Here is a 24777-nt window from a genome sequence, read left to right as displayed (position 1 = left end):
TCCGTTACAGTTACAGAAAAAACAGACGTAATCAGATTACAGATACATTTGGAAAAAAATTGGAATTATTAGTCGGATTACAATTAAATTATATGATAATAAATGATGAATAAATGTGAATGAATTAATCTAACACTTGCCAATGCGGCAATGCCATATGCACGCGTGCACACATTACTACAGTTCATGACAAGTCAGTCACAACGACGCTCTGCTCTCAAGTGAAGCCAGACGGCTCATTATGGACTCGAGCGCTAGAGAAAAAAATGCTTTCACTGCCTGGAAATTTCGCCATTACTTTGTTTCTAAAGAAGTAAGAGGGAACAACATCACTGTACAGTGCAAGCTATGCCTCCCAGCTGTGCACACACTGCCATCGTCCAAGGACTCCACATCTAATTTAAAGAAACATTTAATGGTAAGCGAAACTGCGAACGTTAGCTAGCTACACAGAAATTCTGTTAGCTAAAGTTAACATTAGTTGGCCTGTTAACCAGACTCAGACTGTCATTGTTTCAACTACTACTGCTGTTGCTGCTACTACTAGGTATTACTACTGGGTCTGTGGGTGCTGCTGCTGGTGACCGGGATGGTACGTGTTTAGGTTTTTTGGTAGTTTTGAAGTCTCGTTTTGGTTCGCTCCCGTTTGCCCTGTTAAAATGAAGACATTACATTGTTAATACAAACTCAACACTTCCTGTGTCCTTCTCAAATTAAAAGTCCTCTTACATAAATAGCTTAGTAGGCTTTTATTGTGAAACATTTGCACGGACTTCATCGTGGAAATCTTGTTGACTTTCGAGGGCCCCATAGGCACTTGAGATGTAGCTACTGCCACCTTGTGAGGCTTGTACGTTACAAAATTGCCTGAAACACCTGCAGTGACTGAAATGGGTCACTAACACTTTAGATCACAACAAGGTATTAAAATAGCATGATTATATTAGGAAATTGTATGGGTAATTTTGGGGGACAAATAAGTGCCACACATCCTATATGTGGGGGTGTTTTACTACTGCTATTACTAGAAATAGGCCTAGTAGTTACAATAACACTAATAATAACTGTTACCATTATTATTATTATTATTATTATTGTAATATGTCATGTCATTCTTGAATACAGCTGAATAGTTAGTAGTCAATGAATAAAACTGAATAAATCTAACATACCCTACAATTAATTAAATATTTAATTTGCTTTATGTGTTCCTTAGAGGAAGTCTTTAATTGCATGTGCATTGAGGTAATCCAAAAGTAACTTAAAGTAATCAAGTTACATTACTTTAATATTGTGGTACTTGGATTACGTTACTGACTACATTTTTCAACAGGTAATTAGTAACTGTATCGGACTACATTTTTAAAGTAACCCTCCCAACCCTGAGTATAGTATATAGAAGTGCTACCAGGTCTATATACCTGCCATCATCTCAGTAGCTCACTAATTTGCTTATACACACATTTCTGTTATCACAACCAACAGAATCACTGCTGGCTTCAATAAAACTATCAACACGCACAATCACATTAGATGGTGCACAAATTCATGCATGCAAGACTGCAAACAGCATCGATTTGACATCAGAATGAATTATGAGCTACAGATGTAGAGACCTTCATTTGACTGCCTCAGTTTATTGACAAAAACCTTTTATAGAGGAGAGGTGACAGCAGCTCGACACTGAGATGTCTATTATCCTTCGGCTGTGTATTGACTGAGGATTGAGGAAATATCTGCATCAGACAAATAGAAGATAATTGGATGCTCTTCTCCCTCAATGGATTATTGTCAAATGTCTGAGCCATCATCCCCCCTGCTATCGACAAACGTTAATGCCCTCACCAAAAGTCTGCTGCTGTCTGTAGCTGCACAACCATTTCAGCAATAAATGCTCAAGAAAATGTTTCCATCTGTCAACGTGTGTTTCAGGGAGACACTTCAAAGCAATGCCTCAACAATAAGCCTACCATTCTGATTGAAGCCTTGCCTGCGTGAAGCAAAACACAATTCCCAATTCAAGGGGAAACTAACTTTAAAGCAAACAGCGAGCTCTCCTCGTGGCCTGTCTATATTCACACACACACACACACACACACACACACACACACTGCTGTACTTTTTGTACCTCAATCTGAAACTATCTCTGCCTGTCATCTGCCTCGCCCTAGGTGGGCAATCACACACACACGCAGTATTTAAGGCCTGAAGTAGAGGTAACATAGAGGAACCTGGAACATTTCAGTCAACTTTAGAAAACAAACTCTCTACTCAAATCAGTCCAGGTTTAGTTCAGAGCAGAGGAAAACTTTTCATACTCCTTTTTTTACAATGCTTCTAATATTCAAACTTTGTGGCAGAGTAACATCGTAACAACACCTGCAAGTCTGTTTGGTCAAGCTTGATCCACCTTCTGACCTGGTCTTGTTCAGTCTGACTGGTAGGTAGCTTCCAACTGAGGATCTCTCTCAACATCTGACTCTCCTTCATCATTTGTTTCAAATCTGGACCATGGTCTATATAGTTGTTTTTCTTCAGAGTAACTTTCATCCTCGTCAGTGTTTTGATGAAGACAGCTGTTGGCAGCCTCTTCACTTTGTGCTGGTGCAAAATAAGATCTGAGCAGCAGTCCAAAAAGGCTCCTAAATATCGGTCACAGCTGTGAGAATGGATAGCTTGGCAGCCTTGGTGTGGTAGCTCTGGGGGTGGGGTGGGTGCAGAGGATGATACACATTGGATATAAAAAGATGTTTATAGCTACCAGTGTGGCTCTGGAGGCCTGGCACAAAAGGGCAAGAATGTGGTCGCAATTAAAACTGTACCTTTAATTTGTGTGTTTGTGTGAGTGAGTGAGTGAAAGATCCTATATTCATGTTGTGGTTGACAGTAATGGGAGAAATTATGCTTTGTTAAATGTTGTAAGAGAGTCTTATTTAACACAAATCGTATTTTCCTCCTCAAAAGAAAGTAAAAATAATACGTGGCTGTGAGTCCTGAACTTGACCTGCTCAGCCACCATGGTTTGTTCCAGATGTGGGTCTCGTCGCTGTATCATAAGTTGAAATGACGGTCCTGGAACCAGTGACAACAAGCCGAGTCGGCTGAGTTGTAATTATGATGTTGCAGAAACAACGCAGGCGTATGAAAACAGCTACATGGTGTGGATGTGGCAGTCAGTAGCTCCTTCGATATTTGCTAAGTGTTGGTTTTAATTATATATTATATATATCAAATTTCAATATTTTTTTTCATTGCTTGTTTTTGTTCTAGTTCCAGTTTTACTTGACGATTGTATCTCTGGCCAACAGCACACTTCTTTTGGCCTGTAGCTAAGTTGATTCTCTATCAACGACCTGTTTGTTACTGGCTTGTTTCTATATCGTCTCTGCTGTGTTCACTGGAACTCTTTGGTTGGTTTGAGGCTTACACGGCAGATTGAAGCTGCTTTACTGCAAGTTATTCAGTGAAAACCCGTCCTAACCTTCGTCTCACTGGTGCATGCACATACAGCCAGTGGTCAGTGATGCGGGGAGCATGAGGTTGTAGCACAGCTGGGCACCAGAATATTCTCGCTATCTTTTGCTTTAGTTTTAAATAATGAATAGAGGTTGCATTGAAAACCGTTTTGCACTGCAAGCATCCACACAATTGCCTTGATCTGACTGCGCAACCCTGACTGAGCACACATGAAGAGATTTAATCAATTCCTGTTTTTTTTTTTCACCACCAACATTAATTCAAAACACGGGGAGTTAAATCTGTGGCTGCTGCTGCTGAATATATGAGGAGAGAGGCAGTTAAAGCTGGGCCAGCTGGAAAAGACAAACAGGCTGGTGTTAATGTGATGTGTGGAGGTGATACTCTCCTCTGATATAACAGGAGGTCCTCTCATATACTGACATCAGGTTTCCCAGGTATGTATGAATGCTGTTAAAGACAGGACTGCTCTGGTCTAATACAACATAGTTAAGACATGTTGTATTTATAGAGAAGGGGTGACTCATCGGTCTGAAGTGGAAAAACCTTTACAGAGAGCAAAGCTGGTGCTTCCTGCAGACTGACAGAGACAGGTGTACAGGTGTACAGGTGTACGGGTGTACGGGTGTATGGGTGTACAGGTGTACGGGTGTACGGGTGTATGGGTGTACAGGTGTACGGGTGTACAGGTGTACAGGTGTACGGGTGTACGGGTGTATGGGTGTACAGGTGTACGGGTGTACGGGTGTATGGGTGTACAGGTGTACGGGTGTACGGGTGTACAGGTGTACGGGTGTACAGGTGTACAGGTGTTACAGGTGTACAGGTGTTACAGGTGTACGGGTGTACGGGTGTACAGGTGTACAGGTGTACAGGTGTACAGGTGTTACAGGTGTACGGGTGTACAGGTGTACAGGTGTACGCCGGGCCGGAGCCGGTCCAGTGGAGTCCAAAGCACTACCTACTATCTGTTCTTTATTACAAATGTGTGATTTTGTGTTTTTTTAGGGTTAGGGTAAGGAGGACTTTGTGAAACCAAGTGAATATAAATGGCAGTTAGATTAATCTTGTCTCGTTCATGATCAAAAAAGCAACAAAGCGACCCAGAGACAACATAACACTGACCCACCTGATGACTCACAGCATGTCTCAGTCCTCAGTGAAGCTAAACTTTTTAACATTGACTCTTAAAAACATGTGTACTTTTAATCAGTCGTGGTTATGAGCAAAATAAAACACTGTCTTTTAAATTTCACACAATGTAATTGTTCTTTTGTTACCTCATACCGGCCTGATTAATACAACCAATCACAATGTGTGTTGACATTACTTCTACAGAGAACTTGCAACAGATGACATACAATGTTTTCAAGGTGCTATTTCCAAATCAGCAGGCCTGACATCTCATTCAGCATCAGGCATCACACATGCATCTATATGTTATCAACAACAACACGTTCACTAACGTTAGGTTGGAGACCTGATTCACCTGTTAGGTCACAGGCTGACGTCTGCAGGTTCAGCCCAAACCAGCAGTTAGTCAGAGATCTCCATGATGGGTAGAGCTGCTTTATAAAAGACAACACAGTGCATGAAATAAACACTTCAGAGACGTCAGACCGGACCACCATGTTTAACTATTTATCTCTAAATGTTGGTTACAGCTGAAAATAACAGATCTCAGAAAGTTTGACGATTTCACATCTCTGCTGCTGGTTGTGGACCTGAAAGTGACTGTTGGTGCAGCGTCACAGTGATTTGGTTTTCACTCATGTCTTTTAAAGTCCACATCACTTTGTCTGGAAGACACGCTTTCAGAAAAAACAACAACAAGGACAATAGATAGAAATCACACTGTCACAGTATCACACTATCACTGAGCCTGAGGTAGAAACCTGGTGGCGCTCCTCCAGTGATGATATTCACACAAACTGCTCTCATTCATAAAAACCAGCAGAACATGAGTGCCAGACCTCTGAGCCCTCCAAGAGCCACTTTAATAAATTACTAATAATATCTCAAACTGCTTCCATACACTTAATGCCACAAAGTATTTTTAGCTCCATTCCAAATATCAGTGTTCAAACACACATGAGGGGACAGCAGACAGGACAGTGCAGCTGTTGTGACAGCAGCCAGAAGAAATGATTGACAGCCAGCAGAGAGATGAGGGATGAAACCCGTCAACAGCAGAGTCACATGTTTTATTCAACACGCGGCACAAAGGACACACTATGGTAACACAGCGTGTACACCCTTTGTGTTAATGAATGAATATTAAAAAGTGTAGACTCCTGGGAGTGAGTGATAAGACAACGATATGAAAATGTGTGTGAGTTGGTCAGGATGAGACGGGGACAGAATCCTCCTTCCTCCTGAGAGTAATCCCTGTGGAAGCCCCGGTCTGACAGCACGGACACAGACAGAGAAATTAAAGTGAAATCCAGAGAAAAAAAAAGGAAGACAGATGAGATATTCACCAAACCACCACAGACAGCAGCCGGTGTCGCACACATTCACACAGCTCCATCTCACATTGAAGTTATAATATGGATATAAGATCATGGGGATTGTGCAGTCGGTATACAAATATGAAATGAATCTTTTTTTAATGCAAAACTGCAGTGATAGAAAAACTAGAAAATACATGTGTATTATTATTTTTCACACTGTAAATATTGCCGTGTTATCTAAGAGACAGCTTGCACCGTGACACAGCTGTTAGCAGAGGACGGTGTCAGCCTGGTCAGTAAACGTGGACCTGGTTTCACTGACATGTACTGTTGCTTCATCACATACATCACGTTCAGTATACTAGTAGATTCCTCTCCTGTGCTACTGTGATGTTTTGGGACTGACAACATTAAGATTAAAGCACAGTAAAAGTGTGATGGATATGTATTGAGTTTTTAATTTTCGACTGACTTAAGAGAAAAGACTTTGCTGCTGACCCTTCTTGTTCTGCCTTCTCAGGTAATCCTTCATTTGATGCTTAAAACTAGTTAGGACATCCACTTAAGTTCAAACATTTTTACAAAGAGATAATAATCAGATCATGTTTAAGGAGCACAGTCCCGTCCAGCAGTGGGCCAAAGTCAGTGTTTTGCAAGTCACAAGTAATCTGAAGTTGCGCTGGTGTGTCTGCGTTGTTGTTGGTGGTGGTGAGCGGATTGCCAGCTGTACTTTCTCCTTTAAACACACCAACTCACAGTTAGCGAGACACTGCGGGGACGGCCATACATACAAACTGAGCTTGAAGGACTTGGTTTGGGCACCAGGCGGCTGGTTGAGGGGCAGCCTGCCCTTCAGATGTTCAGCCTGTCAGCTCATAATCCAAGAAGAGCAGTCAGGAGGGGCTGCAGCAGCCAGAGCTCAGCATATTTAACACAGAAACTCCACGTTACTATGCCTGTTACTGGCACCAGAGGGGAAGCCAGAATATGTAAATGTACCAATCACATTCCTTGCAGTCTGCGTGTCGCTGCAGTACAGTTCCATTTCTGGTGAGGTGCAGGTGAGGCTGCACCTTCATGAGGCTACGCTCAGCCTCCATCCAGAGCTGCTGGTCAGGAGCTGTCATGGAGTGCAATTCATCTGCATTCATTTGTTAATGTGTTATCATTTCTGTAATTAATTAACTGAAATTAAAATGTTATTCTGACAGCTCTATAAATCAAGTACTTTCAAGTCCAAAGTCTCAAGTCCAAGTGAAGTCACAAGTCTATTTGTGACTCGAATCTGACTCGAGTTCATGTGATGTGGTTGAGTTGACAGCCCTGGTCCTGCTGTGTTAGAGCTCCTCTGTACTGTGAAAACCTGCCAGGTGGAGGCAGGTGGAGGCAGGCGGAGGCAGGTGGAGGGCAGGTGGAGGCAGGTGGAGGCAGGTGGAGGAGTGTGAATTGAAAAACAAATAAAAGAGTTAGTGAGTTGTCCACCGGAGTTTAACCACAGTTAAGGGACCAGCAGCAGATGTTTCCCCTGCCACTGCCTGAGGGCTGCGGTCCACCCCTTCAATATTACTAAATATTTGATGAATCTGAATTCTTCGTGTCCACAGATCTTTATTTTGAAATTAAAGGTTTATTTCAGCTTCCTTCTCTTTCATCTAATTTCCTCTTTGCAGTGTCTCTCTGCTGTTGTTCCAATAGTTACTGGTGCCGAAGTCACTCCAGTCATGTCTGCACTGCAGGGTTCATGGAGGCAGTGACTTGTTTCCTTCTAGTTAATGTGGAGCGTATTGACCGGACCACTGTCACGTTGGTAAAGAGCCCTGTGTTACTCTGAACACACAGCTCATGTTTCCACTGTGATGTCATGGTGCCAGTGGTTACAGCTAAAGCTTCATATTCACAGTCACACAGAGAGCACGCTCGTCTTATCTCCAGTCCTTGATTACTTTTAATTGATGCCATCTATCAATAACAACTCACACACCTTCATCATTCACTTCTCTCTTAGATTCTAGAGAAGTATGCACCACTGCTGGGGCTGGTGGTTGCTCTCACTTTCACCTTTATTAGTCAGCGCCTACATTACCAAAAGCACACACACACACACACACACACACACACACACACACACACACACACACACACACACAATTAGAGTCCTTCCATATGTGGATGTGTGTGTGTGTGTGTGTGTGTGTGATCTGCACCACCATTAATATGGGGTCAGGCAGTGGTATCATGTTGAGCTCTGCTGGTTCCAGAGCCCAGACGTGCTCCTTTATCTGTGTTGACAGCTCCACGCCTGCTCTGATTCTGCTTAAAAACCACTAATCACTGCTGAGGCATTCTTGGCCTGTTGTATAAAGACCCTGCAGCAGCTTCACACACTTGAAGCTACAAAACACCTCCAGCAGCGTTTCGTGTCAGAGTCTGCTCTGTGTGAAAGAGGAGAAGATATCCAGCAGTAAACAGGCTCCACCTATGTTAAGACTGCTGACTGGAAACTGAACTGAGAGCAGATTCGGGGCTCGGTAACTGGCAGCCAGGAGGGGAGGCCATGACCTTCAGACAATGACTGTGAAATATAAAATATCTGGTAATATTTTTACACTTATTTTTTTCACGAGCTCTCGAGTTTAACCGCACCGAGTTGAACCGAGTCGCAGAGCAACTTTCACTGCAGTGGGGCAAAAACTCTCCTGCAGATTTATACCTGCAGTGGCGCGAGCTGGACCGGGATTTTGCCGGCGGTTCGGTCCCGTTCTGTTCTGTTCTGTGCATCTAAACTGACTGTTGTGGATTAATGAGACTAAAAGAGTCCAGACCGAGTCTGTTCGGGTCTGAGGAGATCCGGAGACGCGCGGACAACAAAGTGGAATCGGAATCTGTGGATGTTCGTGTGTAGCTAGCCGCTAGCCGCTAGCTACACGGCCCACCTCCCGAGGCGACGGACCGGAAGCATCGGCACGTCCAAAACCGGACCTAGGGTAAATAATGTCCGCCACGCTTTTTCGCGAACATCGCCGTCACGTAGGTGCTTCCTGCAGACTGACAGAGACAGGTGTACAGGTGTACGGGTGAACAGCAAGTTTGGTTGTTGAGGAACAGGAAGTTGTGGGAGGGACCTAGGCGGATGATTGACATGCAAAGACGGTCGGTGTGTGTGAGAGTTGAGAGATTTGTGACATTTAGCGTGTTTGGAGTGTATAGTTAGTGTGTTATGTAGTGTTTGGTGTAGTGTGTTTAGTGAGTAGTGGAGTCGGTTTTTTGTTTAATGAGTCAGAATAATGAGGAGAAGCTGAATGTGGAGCAGGCAGTGCAGCTCTACATTCAGCTGGAAGGAGCACAGGCAGACCTGAGCATTGCCTGCATTTAAATGTAAATAGTTACATATAACAAATTTAGATAAACAACAATTTATATTTGCATTATAAGTAAAAAAAAAAAATGGATCGTTAAACATATTTGTGGTTTTCACAGTAAAAAAATCAAACTTTTTCTACTCGGATTTTATGTTTTTTTGTGATTTTAGGTCCATTGTGTTAATACATTATGTCAAAATAAAAAAAATAACTGTACAGTCACACATGTGAGGTTGTGGTGAAAATAATGACACCAAGTAAATAGCTTTTAAGGTGAAATATAATGGCAAAATCAAAAATAGTCAAAAACAGCCAATTATACCCTGGAATATCGGATTTCACTACAAACCTAAATATCCCTGACGTCCCACCTTCAAACACAGCCTCATTTGGCCATCCATGAAAAAGCTCCTTAACCTCCCACTTTTTTATAGGAAAACACTTTTCTTACGGGCACTGCACTAGTACAATAAAAGCTTTTATAAATAACTGAACACAGGGGACTCTTCTTGTGCAGAATGTGTAGAAAGGGAAACAGGTTTATCACCATATTAGTGGAGCTTTGTTTGGAGCTATTCTATGATAATACTGCAAGGAGGAAGAGTAATTACAGCCGCTCCCTTGACCACTAGCCAAGACAAGCGCATCATCAGATAAAGACACACCTTCAGGTAGCTAGCCCTGTTTTAATAGAATGCAAATCTCTTCAGCGCTGGGCAGACGTGCCGAGTCAGACAGAGTCGAGCACGTGACTGGAAAAGCCCCGAGAGTCACTGCAAAACCATTCTGTCAAAGCTCATCACTGAAGCTCGATGAACAGTGATCAGTGTTTGATAAATGCTTTCAAGGCCATTTTGTGGTTGATATCGTCCTCCATTACAAGCACACACAAACCGCTACACAGAGAGGAACACACTCGGCCTCGCTCAGTAACTGTACATCACGAGAGTCAATGAAACCTGCCGATCGGAGCAGTTGCTGCTGTACTTATATCTGTCAGAGGGCTCAGCCTGCAAAGTTGGTAAATTCTATTCCTGCAAATCAATGGGGTGAAATGGATAAACAAGAATGTCATTGGGTGTGTGCTACACTACGCCCCTCTTCCCATGCTTTGATCTAAATTGGACTCTTGAGAGCCAAGAAAATCACAGTGTGGAGGCCGTGGCTGCGTTGTGTAATGTCAGCTTTTAGCGGCTGCAGTGGCGCGTAGACGTGCAGATAGAGGTGGGAGTCTGTCTGGATCGCATCAGTCCACAAACAGAACAGACTCACACACAAGGCATGAGCAGCTGTATGTTGTAGTGCCAGGGCAGTGCCCGGCATTCATTTACACAGTTATCAACGCAGCCCTTCATTGCCATTTTATTGTATTAATTATGATACGGACTGGATGGAGAAGGGGTTGTGGGGTAGTAGGAACACGAGGGAAAGCAACTGTTCTAAACTACTTCACTGCCCATTAAGGAACTGATGGATGGGTTGAACAAAAAAAGGGAAAGAAAATCACCAGATTGGTCTTTGAGACTTCATCTATGAATCTGGAGCTATTATTCTCCAAAGCAGAGCAGAGCAGAGCAGAGCAGAGGAGAGCAGAGGAGAAAGCAGCCAGCAGGCCTGACCAGAGGGGAGGGACCTTTTCCTCTTTCAATTGAGGCTAGAGAGCTGATGGTTTCCTCAAGTAAACTGTGGCCTTTGGCTGCCAGCCCAATCATCCACGGTGGCAGCTCTCTGCCAGTTCTTCCCTCTGACTGGATGTCTTTGACTGCACGTGTGGATGTGTGCGTGGAAAGTCTAGCCTACACTGGAAAGTAAAGGCTCACTCTCTGCCAAGAGGACTCGTCCTCATATTGGAAAGGGATTGCTTTCAGCAGACATAATAAGAGAAAGGCCAAAAGGTTCTGTGTGTGTGTGTGTGTGTGTGTGTGTGTGTTTATTTTAGAATATCTAGAGGTCTATCGTGGTTTAACTTCAACCAATCAAATCAACAGTGTGGGGGGGGGGGGGGGGGGTCACTAGCAGCAGCAGAGCCTGTTGGCAGACCAAACTAAGAATCCTTCCATCGTTGAGCCTCCAGCGCCTCTCTGCTCGTCTGACAGCTCTAATAGAAGGTCTGACAGAACTGAACACCAGCAGCATCTGTGATAACTGTTAGGACACACACTGCTTCAGCCACTGTGTTTTCAGTCTCAAGCATGACAGACTGGTAAAATGACATAATCTCACCAATCACTGCTTCTCAATGAAAGTGATGCTACAAAATGTTGCTATATGTCTGAAGTAATCCGAGAGCACACACCACCTACCTTTAAATATCAAACTGAATTGAAACTAATCAAGAATATCTCATTTATAAGATTTAAGGTGCATGCACTGATTTTTTGGCCACATGGGGGCAGCAGAATGAGCTGAAAGATAACATCAATACATCTTTTAATCAAAGTTGAACTATCATCTTTTTAAGCTTAATGGGTTAGCAAGCACTTACAGTACTACACATCTATAAGACACACTAATCTTGACTATGTTGAAATGGCAATAAAGTACTGAACTGCATCAGCATCCACCCAGAGTGGAGTTAGTGCCCACCTGATGAATGCCAGTCTGGTCTGTCTGGTTTGGCCTCCATCCAACTCCTGAGGAAGATATGTGGCTCTTTCACGAGTCGCTAACATTTCATGTCTGCTGTCAAAACAAAACCATGAGCTCCATCATCACAGGCAACATATTGAGCATTACAGCACTTTGATCCTTTGTGTATATAAAAGATGCTGATCTTTCTGTAGATGGTTTTCTCTTTCAGTGAAGCCTCCGTCTTAATCCCCACTGCTCACGCTCACAACACAGTTCCCTCAGCTAACAAGAAGAAGCAATCACCTCCTGTGCAGCAGGCACTCAGGGCTCTGCAGCACAATGGGAGAACATTTCACAGGCTTCTCACTCATGCCATACCCTAATTTGAGCCAGCAGAATTATTTGGCTGCTTTCGCCTCTCCGATAGACTTCATTCTACTTTGCAGGAAGAGCATGAGTAATTGCTGTTCCTGGTTTGTTCAGCTGATATCTCAGATTGAGCAGCAGAGGCTCCATAGCTGTCAGACATGCTCAAGATGCACCCTAACAGCCCAACATCAGTTCTTAATTAGCAACAGCGCATTCAAATTAACTCAACCACAGCTTAGCTCATTCACATCATCCCACTAAATACCCCACCAAATTAAAACAAATTCAGAGACACAAAATGTTGTGGCCTCAACAGTCATTTGCGGTGGTTTGGGAAGTCTACTCCCCTCAGCGTTTAGAGCAGCACATCTCAAAGCTTTCGTAAACTGGATTGATTGGATTGGCTCACAGCTCAGTTCTGTCTAATGGGTGGTGTCAGTCTGAGTCTGTCACAACCCAAACTGAACATAGTGTCCCTCCAGAGAATCAAGCACCACATCCATTGATCTTGGTAGGGTTGGATACGTTCATGTCCATTTATACAGATGCTGGTATCTTTTTAAATTGTAGAAACACATGCCAAATACAGCTGCCATTGTTTCCAGCCGTACAGACCCTGGAGCAGCTGGAGAGACCCTGTTTACTCTGTGCACGGTACTCAACCTGGATACTGGACTACAAAAGACACTGATGGAATACCGACACAGTCTTGTACTATATAAAATATAAATAACTGTTAAAAGGAGCGTTAATGACAAACATTAGAGGGCAGCAAAATGCTGTTGCAGTCTGCCTGATGCAAAGAAGAAGAAACAACGCTGGCATAATAGTTTGAAATGACTTCTACCAAGGTTCATAGCCAGGTTTCAGAAATACTTACATATTGTTTTTAGTGTACTGAAGGTTATGTTGGGGAGGAATTCTTCAAACGCAGCCAAGATAACGAAAAGGCCAAAATATCTCCAACAACAACAGCAACGTGTCCACGCAGCCAGCTAGTCACATAAAGATGTCAGAGAAATGCTAACGGCTCGTTGTTCATGTAGGAGGGCTCAACTCTGTGCTGCAGGTGAGCTAATGTCATCATCATCATCATCCTCATCATCATCATCATCAATACCACCCACAGACTGACAACCACCTCCTGCCACCACTGACTCTTATTTCAGCCTGCAGTGGTTGTGTAACTTTGCTCATCTTTCTCAGAGCAGGTCACTCAGACACAAATAGTTGTCATCCTCTTCCTCCTCATTATCACCATCACTGTCACTCTTCCCAGCCTGCTCTTACTACTGCCACTCTCCTCCTCTTCATTATATCATGCTCTCTGGAGGACGCTGAAGGTGATCGGGGAACACAGGAAGGCAGCAGACAGCCACAGACAGCTCGGAGGCATCATCATTTCATCAGCTGCAGCCCAGGTTCCACCTGATCTGCACATTCTGCACCCAGAGACAGTCGGCACCAGCCACATCAGCCACAGACCAGACCCACAGCAATACGAGACAAGAGTGGATATTCAACTGTAAATAAGACTTCTAATAAAGTCTTCATTATCAGTCATGATGTCAATCACCAATATCCAGACAAACCAAAACACATCAACACTGTGTGACGCAGTCAAATGCTCCAAAGCAGCAGAGGAGATTAAATAACAAGGACTCAGTCATATACTGTGTTTAGGTGATTTCTTTCATCAGAGTGCAATTACACTCAAATTACACATGTTGACCTTTAAAGCCGGATGATGATGATGATGATGATGATGATGATGATATCTTTTACAGTTTCAACACTGTTCAACGTGACTGCATCCGTCCAAAATCTAAATGATGCCAATATTTTTAAACATTTAGCTGACATTCGTAAAATTATGAAGAGAGATTTGATTTACAGAAAAACATTAAAGTTACATTTCTACGTGCAGAGCGGCAGGTGTAGTAACGGGCTGCATCGGGGGAGTTTGGACTCTCCATCAGTATCTGACGTACACAGATCTACAGACAACAAAGCTGATGAGCATCATCCCTGCAGGTATTAAGGAGGAAAATGGTTCACTAACCTGCTGGAAGGAGACTGAAGAGCTCGGTGCACTTGTTTCCTCCGGAGCCGAACAGCAGCGCGGAGTCTGAGCGCAGCGTTCACACAGCGGAGGAGAGCGGAGACCCGCCGGCGGCTGCTGGCTGAACGGGCGCCGATCTGAACATGTTGTGTTCTCACAAAAGCGTCGTTTTGTGTTGTTGTTGAACACCACAAGCTCTTCCTCCCGAGTTATTCTTAAAGGTCTACCAGCCCGCTTGTGACTCACCTCTCCAACGCGCACGGTTTGGGCAGCATCTTGAGGTGAAGCCACAGCAGGACACCGGTGCTGCCCTCACTCTCTCCTGCTGGAGACTGCGCTGCTCCGCAGATCATCCAGCTGTCCCTCACTCTGTCATCTACACTTCAGCCCCGGCTGCACACACAGTGCGAGCTCAGCTGTGTGTTGGGCACAGCCGTGTGCTGGAAACGGAGCGGTGCTATCTGCGCGCACTGACCACAGTCCACTTACCTTCGCCTCTGGAGTCGTGGCAGGACACGCGGCGTGCGTTCAATAGTCCAGCCGGCGCGCACAAGCTGATTAGATGTACGGACCGCGACCGTCTTCAGCCCCGCGCCACGGCACTGACAGCAGGGTGCTTCCTTCCAGCAGCACGCATCGCCCGCATAGAAACCGCAATTTAACGACAGGGGGATTTTCCAGCACACCTGTGGCTCGCAGCGGCCAAATTACGCCCCGAAGTACCCACTGTGGATGCGCCCCAATGTCAACACACACACACAACATCCCCACTCCCCAAAAAAGATGTGGAAGAGTCCACGGAGACCTACCGACCTGGAGCATATAATCCACGTCCAGTCCCGGAGCCTGGGAGCCGCGCAGCCCGGAGCAGTGCAGTGATGGAGCGGAGCGCTGAGAGTGTGTCAGCCGGTGTCTGAGCGCAGAGTCACGGCCATTCCCTGTGCGGGGCGCACGGTGCAGCGCCGCCTCTATTTACTCCAGCTGGAGGAAAGACACGCCCACTGTGTGTGTGTGTGTGTGTGTGTGTGTGTGTGTGTGTGTGTGTGTGTGTGTGTGTGTGTGTGCGTCTGTGCGCGCGCGTGTGTGTGTGCGTGCGGTGTTGTAAAGTGAATATTTATATTCTGTTGGCCTTAAAGCAGTTTTGAAAGTTGTTCTGAAAATACTTTGTGGCTCTTGACGTTGTCTTTGAGCCTGAGAGTCTCTACATGTGTTGTTAACAGAGAAGAAAAACTTGTGTGCTGCTTTTGGATATCCTCACAAAAAAGACTAAAACCAAGTACCTGGGAATAATATGTCATAGGTGTCAAAGTATTTGACAATAATTCCATGTTACAAATGTGTTGAATTTCAAATCATGATAATATCCCTTTTCCACTCGTGCACGCCTCTCTAAACATACATTTTATCATAATTTCCGTGAAATAAGACAAATAATCAAAACATGTTTTTATAACCTAAATCATGAGGTAAACAGACTGGAGGCCAGGCAGGCAGCGGGTTGGTTGAGGCCAGCTAATGCCTCTCTCCCACAGAGCTGCTGCCTGACAGAAGACGGCACCATCACTGACTGATGGCAGTCACACAGTTTACACCGTCAGTGAAGCTAGGTGGAGAACACCACCAGAATCTACTTCAGGATCTGCTCCTTGGAACTACCACCAGGTTCCAAATCCATTAGACGTCTCCAAGCAAGATGAGCGGTATTTCTCTCTGCTACTCAGCTACCTAGCTGGCTAACACCAGCATTGGCTGCACTGCAGCAGCTTCATCACTCATGCACTTATCTTTATCTTTGCATGGACATTTCATGTGGCAATTAAACATATATCTTAGGAGCGATTCATTGGTTCATAGCCAGATGACCCATGACAAAAACTATTGTTTTCAACATGGACAACTGGATAAACAGGGTAGACCGGCATCAAGTGTATGATTTGGCATTATGGACTTTTTCCAATAATAGTCTCCAAAAAGACGCTGCAGCTTAAAGCAGGATGACAAAGCTTCTGAGAGGGACACGGCTGCAGTGGAGAGCCCTCAGCAGGATGGAACTGGTACTCTTTGTTTTGTGGGACTTTGTATTCTGTCCCTGTGTGACATTTCATTGCATTTTCATTATATTTCATTTCACTGGTATGTATGTGGGGTGAGAAATATTGCTGGAAAATCTAATTATTGGAAATAATAAAAGCAAACCTCTAAACCCCCCATGCTCCACTGAGACTGTGGACCATCCATTTCTTATTCTAACACCGCAGATGGTGAAGCTGACTTTTTCTCTGTGTGTACAAATATCTACAATCGTTTAACTCGCTGCGTCTGAACTGATTAGATCTTATCTACAGATGTTCCCTAGAGCACAAAAACAACAACAAACCCATTAAAGTGCTGTGTTTAACAATGACTTTCATTAACAGTGATGATTATCAACCATTAGCAATATTTAAATTAATCAAGTAATTGCTGAAGAGCTGAGTGGGAACTTTTGATTTGTTGCATTACAAAGCCAATGATCCTGACGACTGTGAACTTTAGTTTTCTCATCAATTGTGTGTGTGTGTGTGTGTGTGTGTGTGTGTGTGTGTGTGTGTGTGTGTGTGTGAGTGTGTGTGTGTGTGTGTGTGTGTGTGAGTGTGTGTGAGTGTGTGCTTGTTGGATTCTCAGGCTGGCTTTACTGAGTCAGACTGGGATGGAGCCAAAATGTCCTGTGGCTGTGTTCTGCACAGCCTTGGATACAGCTAGTTCAAGGCAAAGATGATTCACAGTCACATTTGCACCTATGGGTGAACAGCATACCTGTTTTTGTCTTTGGATTGGAGGAGGAAGCCCATGTGACCTGAGAGAACTCACACAGAAAGAGGAGAACACACTCAGCACAGAGGCCTACCCCAGCCAGGTTTCAAACCCAGGACCTTCTTGGTGTAAGGTAACAGCGCTGACCACTGCACCGCTCTGCAAGTTTTTCCATTCTTTGTTATTTCCTGACACAGTTGATGAGCCACACTGTTCGTGGCAGAACAAGAGAGTGTAACTGTGACTCCTCCCGAAGCAGACAGGTGCTGATTGGAGCAGAGGGAAAGTTTAGCAGTGAAGTTGTCCACTAACTGTACAGAGCAGGATACAGTTTGTCAGTGAATAAACTCTCAATCACTTTCCATCATAATGCTGTAGAACTGCTAAACTGTAGTCTGGTTGCTATAGTAATGGATTACATCCAACTATCAGCCACGCCTCCACTCTATGTTTGACAAAGAACACGAGTGGTTAGACAGGAAGTAACGCTGGCTTTAAACCAAAGTGGACGAGGATCTACATGTCCTGAGCTGGAGAGCAGGACTGAGGTCAGGACCGGTCCATAGAGTCTGGGGCTTCGGGACGTCAGACTTTAACTAGGATCTTCAGATCAAACTAACAGAGTTCAGACAGGCGTCTGTGCTGCACGAGGCTTTGTAGTTCCTGGCCATCTTAAATGGGACTAATCTGAAATGACATACAGTATGGCTAAATTAAGCAATATTACCCTCGAGGGTTTGCTTTAACGTCATGTGAGCACGACAGTGATGCGGTCAGGAGCAGCACTGAAGGGCTCAAATGACGTTAAAGCACACCCTAGAGGGTAATATTGTGATTATACAACTAATACCAACACAAATAAAATGTATAATCAAAATATATATTCATGTTGATGGACAATTTGCTCTCAAATTTTAAAGGTTTTTGTGAGTGTGCGTCGCATTTCCATGGAAACACATGGGGTCTGACTAATAACTGAAACAAAATCAGTCACGTCAGTAGACTCGTGTAATGGAACGTAGTTTACCATTCCAGCAAATAATCCAACCCTTAGTAACGACCTAGCAACAGAAAGGATGTTCTAGTCCCAGATGATGAACTCTGAGCTGACGTTAATGTACCAAATAATAGCCGGGCGTTTATTTGTTTAAGTCACTTAACAGACCAGGTGTTTATTTGGGACAGGCGTTTAATTCCCTCCTCACAAAAATCCGGGATGAAAATGTCACAAACTTACCCAGCTTCTCGGTGAATTCTCCGGCATCCTTCTGGGCAATAGTTGTCTTCTGCAAGTGAAGTTGTTGTGGCAGAGGAAACGATTCAGCCAACCAGCACTCGCTGCAAACTCCTCATCTCTGCTGTCACTCACGGTGGCGGACATTTGTTTCTCCATCACCCTGATCATTTTGCGGGACACTCTCTCCTGTCGTTCCCGTTTGCTGATAACTCATCCCCGCATGTTTATCTGAAGCTCCTCGCCAGCCTTCTTCCTCCCTCCAGCAGGCAGCCTGGTCCTGCTGCTGTCCTCCTCGGACAGCTCCGTTTTATTTTTTCGCCAATCTCTCCCTCTCTTGGGGTCGACAGGGAAACGTTTAGCAGCTGCTTCTCCCAACTTTTCCTCTCCTTCTTATTTTTTTGCTCCAGCTCTGACAGTTACTATGTTGCCATGGAGATGGATACACTATTTCCACAGACTTGGCGGAGTAATATTTTGAGTAATGAGTCAGGCGTGCTGTCTTGCTGATTTGAGCACGGTCTAAATGTCTTGTTGACCAATCAGATTGCTTGGTCGGAAAGACTTGTTGTATAATCAAGACATTTCCAACCGAGACATACGGCAACTGTAACAAACTGCTCGGCTCCCTTCACTGCAGCAGAACTCACTGAGGACATTTTACTGTGAAAGTTCAGTCTAACAACCCAGACATACAGTCAGCATACAGGCTCACCGTGTTCCTTCTAATCTTGGTCAAACAAAAAAGACTGAAGGTGTCTGCACGCGGTGTATTCCCATCAGCTAACTGCAGGCTCTGCAGCTCTTTCCTCCTCTGTGCTCTCTTTACAAGTGACACAATCCTGTAGCATCCACAGTTACTATGATAGGAGGAGGGAGGCAGGCATGTGACATTCTTACAGTACATGTCTGTGTAGGAGGGAGGTCACTGTGGATGGATGGGTCAACAAAACACTGTCACTTTGTTGAAGAGCGTCGCTCCCCAAACTAACAACATTTACGACCCAAACAACAGGGCTGTCACGAGTCAGGATAACAGTGCAGTATCCTGACTCAGAATCAATGCAACTCAACTAAATATATGCACCATGTGTTGTCAAGTCATAAGAGGCAGTTGCTGTGCAAGGCAACTAGATTCTCAAGATCATGCAATCATGTGATCTAGTAAACCCAATTGGCAGGCTTCAAGCTGAGGAGCGGTCTCTCAACAAGGGCTGGATTAATCTGCGTCCTATGAAGAATTACTGGCAGCTGGAACATGAATCTACTCTTTAGACCTGAATACAACACAGAACCTCAGTCCTGCTTCCAGTTTGCCCAGTGGCCACTTGCAGTATTACAGTGAAAAATTCGCCCGAGACCCAAAAAGTATTTCTCCCACAGAGCAGAGACGTCTGTAAAACATGACACCTCAAACTGCAAGCAAGGTTAATGTTTTTATTACAAATACAGGATCCATCGAGGTTTTATATGTATAAAACTTTCCTCGAGCTGAGAAAAGCCATCACAATGTAAAGTCTGTGTGCCAGACAAGAAAAACCTTTACTGCACATATTCAGTGGCCCGCACAACAAGGACGTAAACCCAGAAGAAGGAAACATTTTAAGGTATATGCACATAGACTTGGGAAGGAGTGCTGAGGGGCTGCAGCATCCTCACACATCAAACACATCAACTGCTAGAAAAAAAGTGTGAGACAGACTGGCAGCACAGGAAAAGATAGAGACGCTCATGTGTATGAGCCAGAACAAGTGTGTAATGTGAATCTACAATCCTCTAGTTTATCTGACAGTATGACGGGCTGGAGTGTGTGAGTGTGATGGAGACAGATGACTGCTGAGTGTAGACCTACTGAATGAATAGTCAGACAGTTTACCTGAACAGACAGCTGTTTGAGCAGGATTAATTGTTGTATTTATCCTTTATTTTAGCAGAAGGACCAACTGAGACCAAAGTCTCTATTTTGCAACAACATACAAAATATACAATTTACAAATATAACAGTTCATGACATTTACATACACATGTATGTACACACATTCATGCAAACCCATAACTCAACACATACTCTTTCCTAATTGGCTTAAGCTGCAACAATACTCCCTCCTCTGCTGAGTCAGAGACGACAACCAGCAGTTCTATACGGAACACAAGTGATGGGTTTGAAATTAGGTGTGTCTCCGTAGACCAGTGATAGTCCAGTACTGGCCTGTCTTCTTTCTGGTGAGCATAGTTACAGCTAGATTCCATCTGATACGTTGTCCGGTCCGGTCCGGTCCGGTGGGGCTCCGCTCTGTCACGGCTGCGTTGCGTACAGGCTCCTACACAGTGCTTCTATTTGTGCTGGATGCCAGAGCACGACACAGCAGTTCAGCTGAACTCAGCGCAGAGCAGACAGGAAGTCACACAGCGAAACAAACATATAACATCCAGTTAATAAAAAAAAGAATACATTTGTTGATGCCAGCAAAAGAACATGTATTGATTGGGACCTGCAGCATCATCTGTGTTCACAGAGATATTTCCTGCTGCTATGAAATGGCACTTAAAAATATTAGCTATTTCTTGATTGTCAAAAAACGGGTCATTAGCAGGCGAGATGTACTGGAGGGAAGATGGAGCAGGAGTGGTTTTTAATGAGTTCACTATTTTCAGAAAATGTTGTGGGGTTGTGTTCAGCATCAGTTAATGAAGAATTCAAATAATATTCAGTTGTTTAAATGCTGCCAATCACTGGCTGATTGTGCTGATTGTGCCTCCTGATCATCTGATGATGGCCTCCTGCAGCATCTTGCTGTGGCTGTGTACTCACTTCTCTCTCTGGTTGTCACCAGGGCTGCACTGCTGTTTGTTAAGGTACCACAGTGCACATACGCACGTGCACATGCACATGCACGTGCACTCGCCCATGCGATGGGCACTGGCATGCAAAACTGTTGCTACTTAATTGTAGCAAGCTATGAACGAGGTGCGGATTAATTCACACAATACTAAAAAACTACCAGCATGTTTTAAAGTGGAATCATTTGTTGCTTGCAGGGATAGGATCAGCTGTAGCCAGGATTTTATAAATACTGAGGTCATGTGTAGACCTGCTGGAAGGAGCAGTGTTGCCAAGTTAGTTACTAGCCGCTATATTTAGCGAGTTTTCAGACTCCTCTAATGACTCCAGCCTCATTACAATTAAATGCACATGGCCAGTTATGCAGATCAGGTGATGATGTCATTTAGCGACTTCTAGGACAGCCAATAGCGACTTTCCTCTGAGGAGTTGGCAACAGTGAGAAGGAGCAGCATCAAAAAGGAATCGCAAAATAATGTTTACTTGGTGAGAAAAGCTGTGGTGGAGCGGGACTCAGGCAGTGCTACACATGGTGCTGGTTGTCACACCGTAACATCGTCTGTACCGTATCTGTACTGTATTGTCTGTATTAACGTGCATGGATAGCAAAAGCATGGATATTAGCAGGGATAGTGGTAGCTGTTACTCTAACATGATGTCTTCTTGTGTAGTGGAGAGCTGCAGAGTTTGTTCATAATCAAACTGTAACCTGTAACATACATTTACTGCTACTGGACAACTTCACTGTTAAACTTTCCATCTGCTGTGGTGGCTAACAGCTGTCTGCTCTGAGCTCAGCCGACTGTCGCTGCTCATGTACTTTACTTCATCAACGCACAGAGAGAGGATTAAAAGAAAGACAGAAAGAAATTCATGTCTGGAGAACGTTTACTTTGATCAGATTGAACGTAGACAAACACACGTTCATCCTCAGTGCCAGTTGTTTCCTGATGTCTTGTGGCCAGTGTACAAGGTGTTCTGGCTGTTGGAGGTAAATAAACCATAAAGCTGTCAAACTCATGGAAGTAACATTAGCTGAAATCTGCTAATGTTAATATGTGAATGTCGTGCTCTTAAAAGAGGGGAACAGTAATAGGAGAGGAATGAGGAAAACACTCCACTCGTCTGTATCGAGTTACATTTAAAAACCAATATGAAAACACCATCAGGAGCACAGATACCATTACAAATGTACCTTTTTAACTTACTTTAAATTATTTAAATTATCTTTTTAACTAACATATTATTTAAACAATGAATTAAGTGCACAGTATGTGTTTTTAAGTAACATATTCCTACTGTCATATGGCTCTTCAGTGACAAAATAAAGACATTTATCTCACGGCAGGAGCATAAATGTGACAGTTACTAGCTTGAATGATGGACATAAGAAAAGAACCAGTCAGATAAAGCAGCACAGCTACTGGTTCTCCATGAGCTAGCTTACAGTAAGGTGAGTCAACAAAATACAAATACCAAACCAGTGTTTCCCACACATTCATTTATTTGTGGCGGTCCTCCACAATATCAACATTGGCCGCCACCTGTAACAGCAAACAAGACCATCAGCGAAAAGACTGCCTGTTCTTATATAGTAATTATCAATGCCTGTACTTGTGCGATTACATATATCACATGTAAATACATTATCTCATCACGATCCATTCTGCAGTCTCTCAAATGCAAAAAAACAAATGCACATGCTAGCAACGATCTTTAGAACAGCAGACGATGGTGTCATACAACTTTTTCAAAAGGGGGCATAGAATCAACAAAAACTGGAAGTTCCTCATCATCTTTAATTCAATGGCTCATCACACACACAAACACACTTCCTGTGTGTGACTCTGCTAATTTTAGCTCCACCTTGGAGCAAGTTGTGCCATCGGACTAAAATCTTTTGATCGGTCATTGTTCTGAAACCATGATAAATACATTACTAATTTCCATGGGTACACAACAACTGTATTGTCATTTTTTAACACACAAGGGCTTAAAACTATAGTAGAGTCATTTGTTCTACTTCTAGTATAGAAAACAGAGTGCTGAGGATCAGTCTCAGTGTGAAGAAGCTGCTGTGTAGTCTGGTGTTACAGCAGCAGGTACTCCTGTACCTGTTGTCAGATGGAAGCAGGGTGAACACCCTGTCTTTTGTCTTTGTTGTCTTTTAGTATCTTTGAGCTTTGTGCAGACATCTCACTTCACTGATGTCACTGGTGCTCTGTAGATGGTACCAGTGATGTTCTGGTGGTTTGAATCACCCTCTGTAGAGGCTTCCTGTCCTGGGCCGGGATGAACCATGCTGATTTGTGATGTTTCCAGTCAGGATGTGTTCTATATCTCTGTAAAAGTTGACCAGAATCTCGCTCCCTAAATGTCAATAGGAAGTAGAGCCTTTCCTTTCCTTTTTTACCGGAGGGTTGATGTGTGATATATTCTCATTGATGGTAATTTCAAGGAACCTTTAACTGTTCACCTGATCCACCTCAGCTCCACTGATGTAGACAGGATTGTGTGTCGTTGTCTCCTCCTTTATAAAATCAACATCAGCTCCATGGATTTGCTGATGTACAGCAGTAGATTGTTCTCTGTGCACCACTCTGCAAGACTGTTGATCTCCTCCTGATATGAATCGTTGTTTATAATGCAGATGATGATGGTGGTGTCATCCTCATACTTCACAGTTAAGACCTCCTGATGTCTGGGAGTGCAGTCATGGGTGTACAGTGTGAACAGGAGGGGGCTGAGCACACAGCCCTGGGGGGCTCCAGTGTTGAAGGTGGTGACTGCCAATCAGAACTCTCTGGGGTCTTTTAGTGAAGAAGTCCATTATCTAGTCAGAGCGTTAAGTTTCATGGTGAGATTGTGTTGAATGCTGAGCTGAAGTCCACAAACTATGGAAGAGTATAAAGTCCACGGGTGAGGAAAAAAATTACAAGAGGAAGTTTTTAATTATGTAAAAGTTGAAATATTGAGAAAAAGTTTTCAAGATTAAAGTCAACCTTTTAAAATGACACCAAATAGCACATATGACGGCCTCGACAAAATGCCTTTTGTAGATGAACTGATGAAACTGTACTTCAGAATCCGCTTTAGTACCATAGAAAGTATTTGCCTTTTAGCTCATAATCACAGTGTAGGTGTCAGCGTAAGGACTTTGAAGAGATTGTTACACTACACACAAAATGTCACACTCCAAGGATGTAGTAATGGCAGAGACTGTTGGCTCAGGCAGCTTGCGTAGCTTTCAGTCGCTCCCCTAACTGCATTTGAAGGACCAGAAGAGTTGACTTTATTTTCCACATTTCAACTTTATTAACAAAATTGTATTTCAACTTTATTCTCAATATTTTTAGTTTTTTCTGGAACTGCATGATGAAAAAACAGTTTGTAGCAAAGCCTTCTTTGATGGCAAGGTGCAACAAACCTTTATTGGCATTTATCAAACACTTTTGTACAAAGCGACTTACAACTATTCATACATGCATACACTGATGGCGGTGGCTGCCGTGCAAGGTGCCGACCAGCACATCAGGAGCAGTTTAGGGTTCAAGGACACTTTGACATGCAGACCAGGGGAGATTGAACCAGCGATGTTCTGATAACAAGATGCTGGC

General features: G+C 43.8%; 1 protein-coding gene across 5 annotated transcripts in view; it reads right to left on the bottom strand.

The window, feature by feature from the left end:
• The window catches only part of cemip (cell migration inducing hyaluronidase 1), a 165092-nt gene extending 149837 nt beyond the window's left edge, over positions 1 to 15255 (bottom strand). Inside the window, exon 1 of one of the 5 annotated variants that reach the window (XM_030414196.1) lies at positions 15101 to 15255. The gene's annotated coding sequence lies outside the window, so the exon portion shown is untranslated. Of the gene's footprint in view, positions 1 to 14291; positions 14453 to 14537; positions 14756 to 14780; positions 14896 to 15100 lie in introns of those variants that run through there. The other 4 variants (XM_030414195.1, XM_030414200.1, XM_030414198.1 and 1 more) reach the window with 4 other exon arrangements.
• Between the last annotated feature and the right edge of the window lie 9522 nt (positions 15256 to 24777).

Source organism: Sparus aurata, chromosome 4 (assembly GCF_900880675.1).
Source record: "Sparus aurata chromosome 4, fSpaAur1.1, whole genome shotgun sequence".
NCBI lineage: Eukaryota > Metazoa > Chordata > Actinopteri > Spariformes > Sparidae > Sparus > Sparus aurata.
Note: the sequence above shows the minus strand (reverse complement) of the source record. Positions and strands in the feature narration are given on the sequence as shown.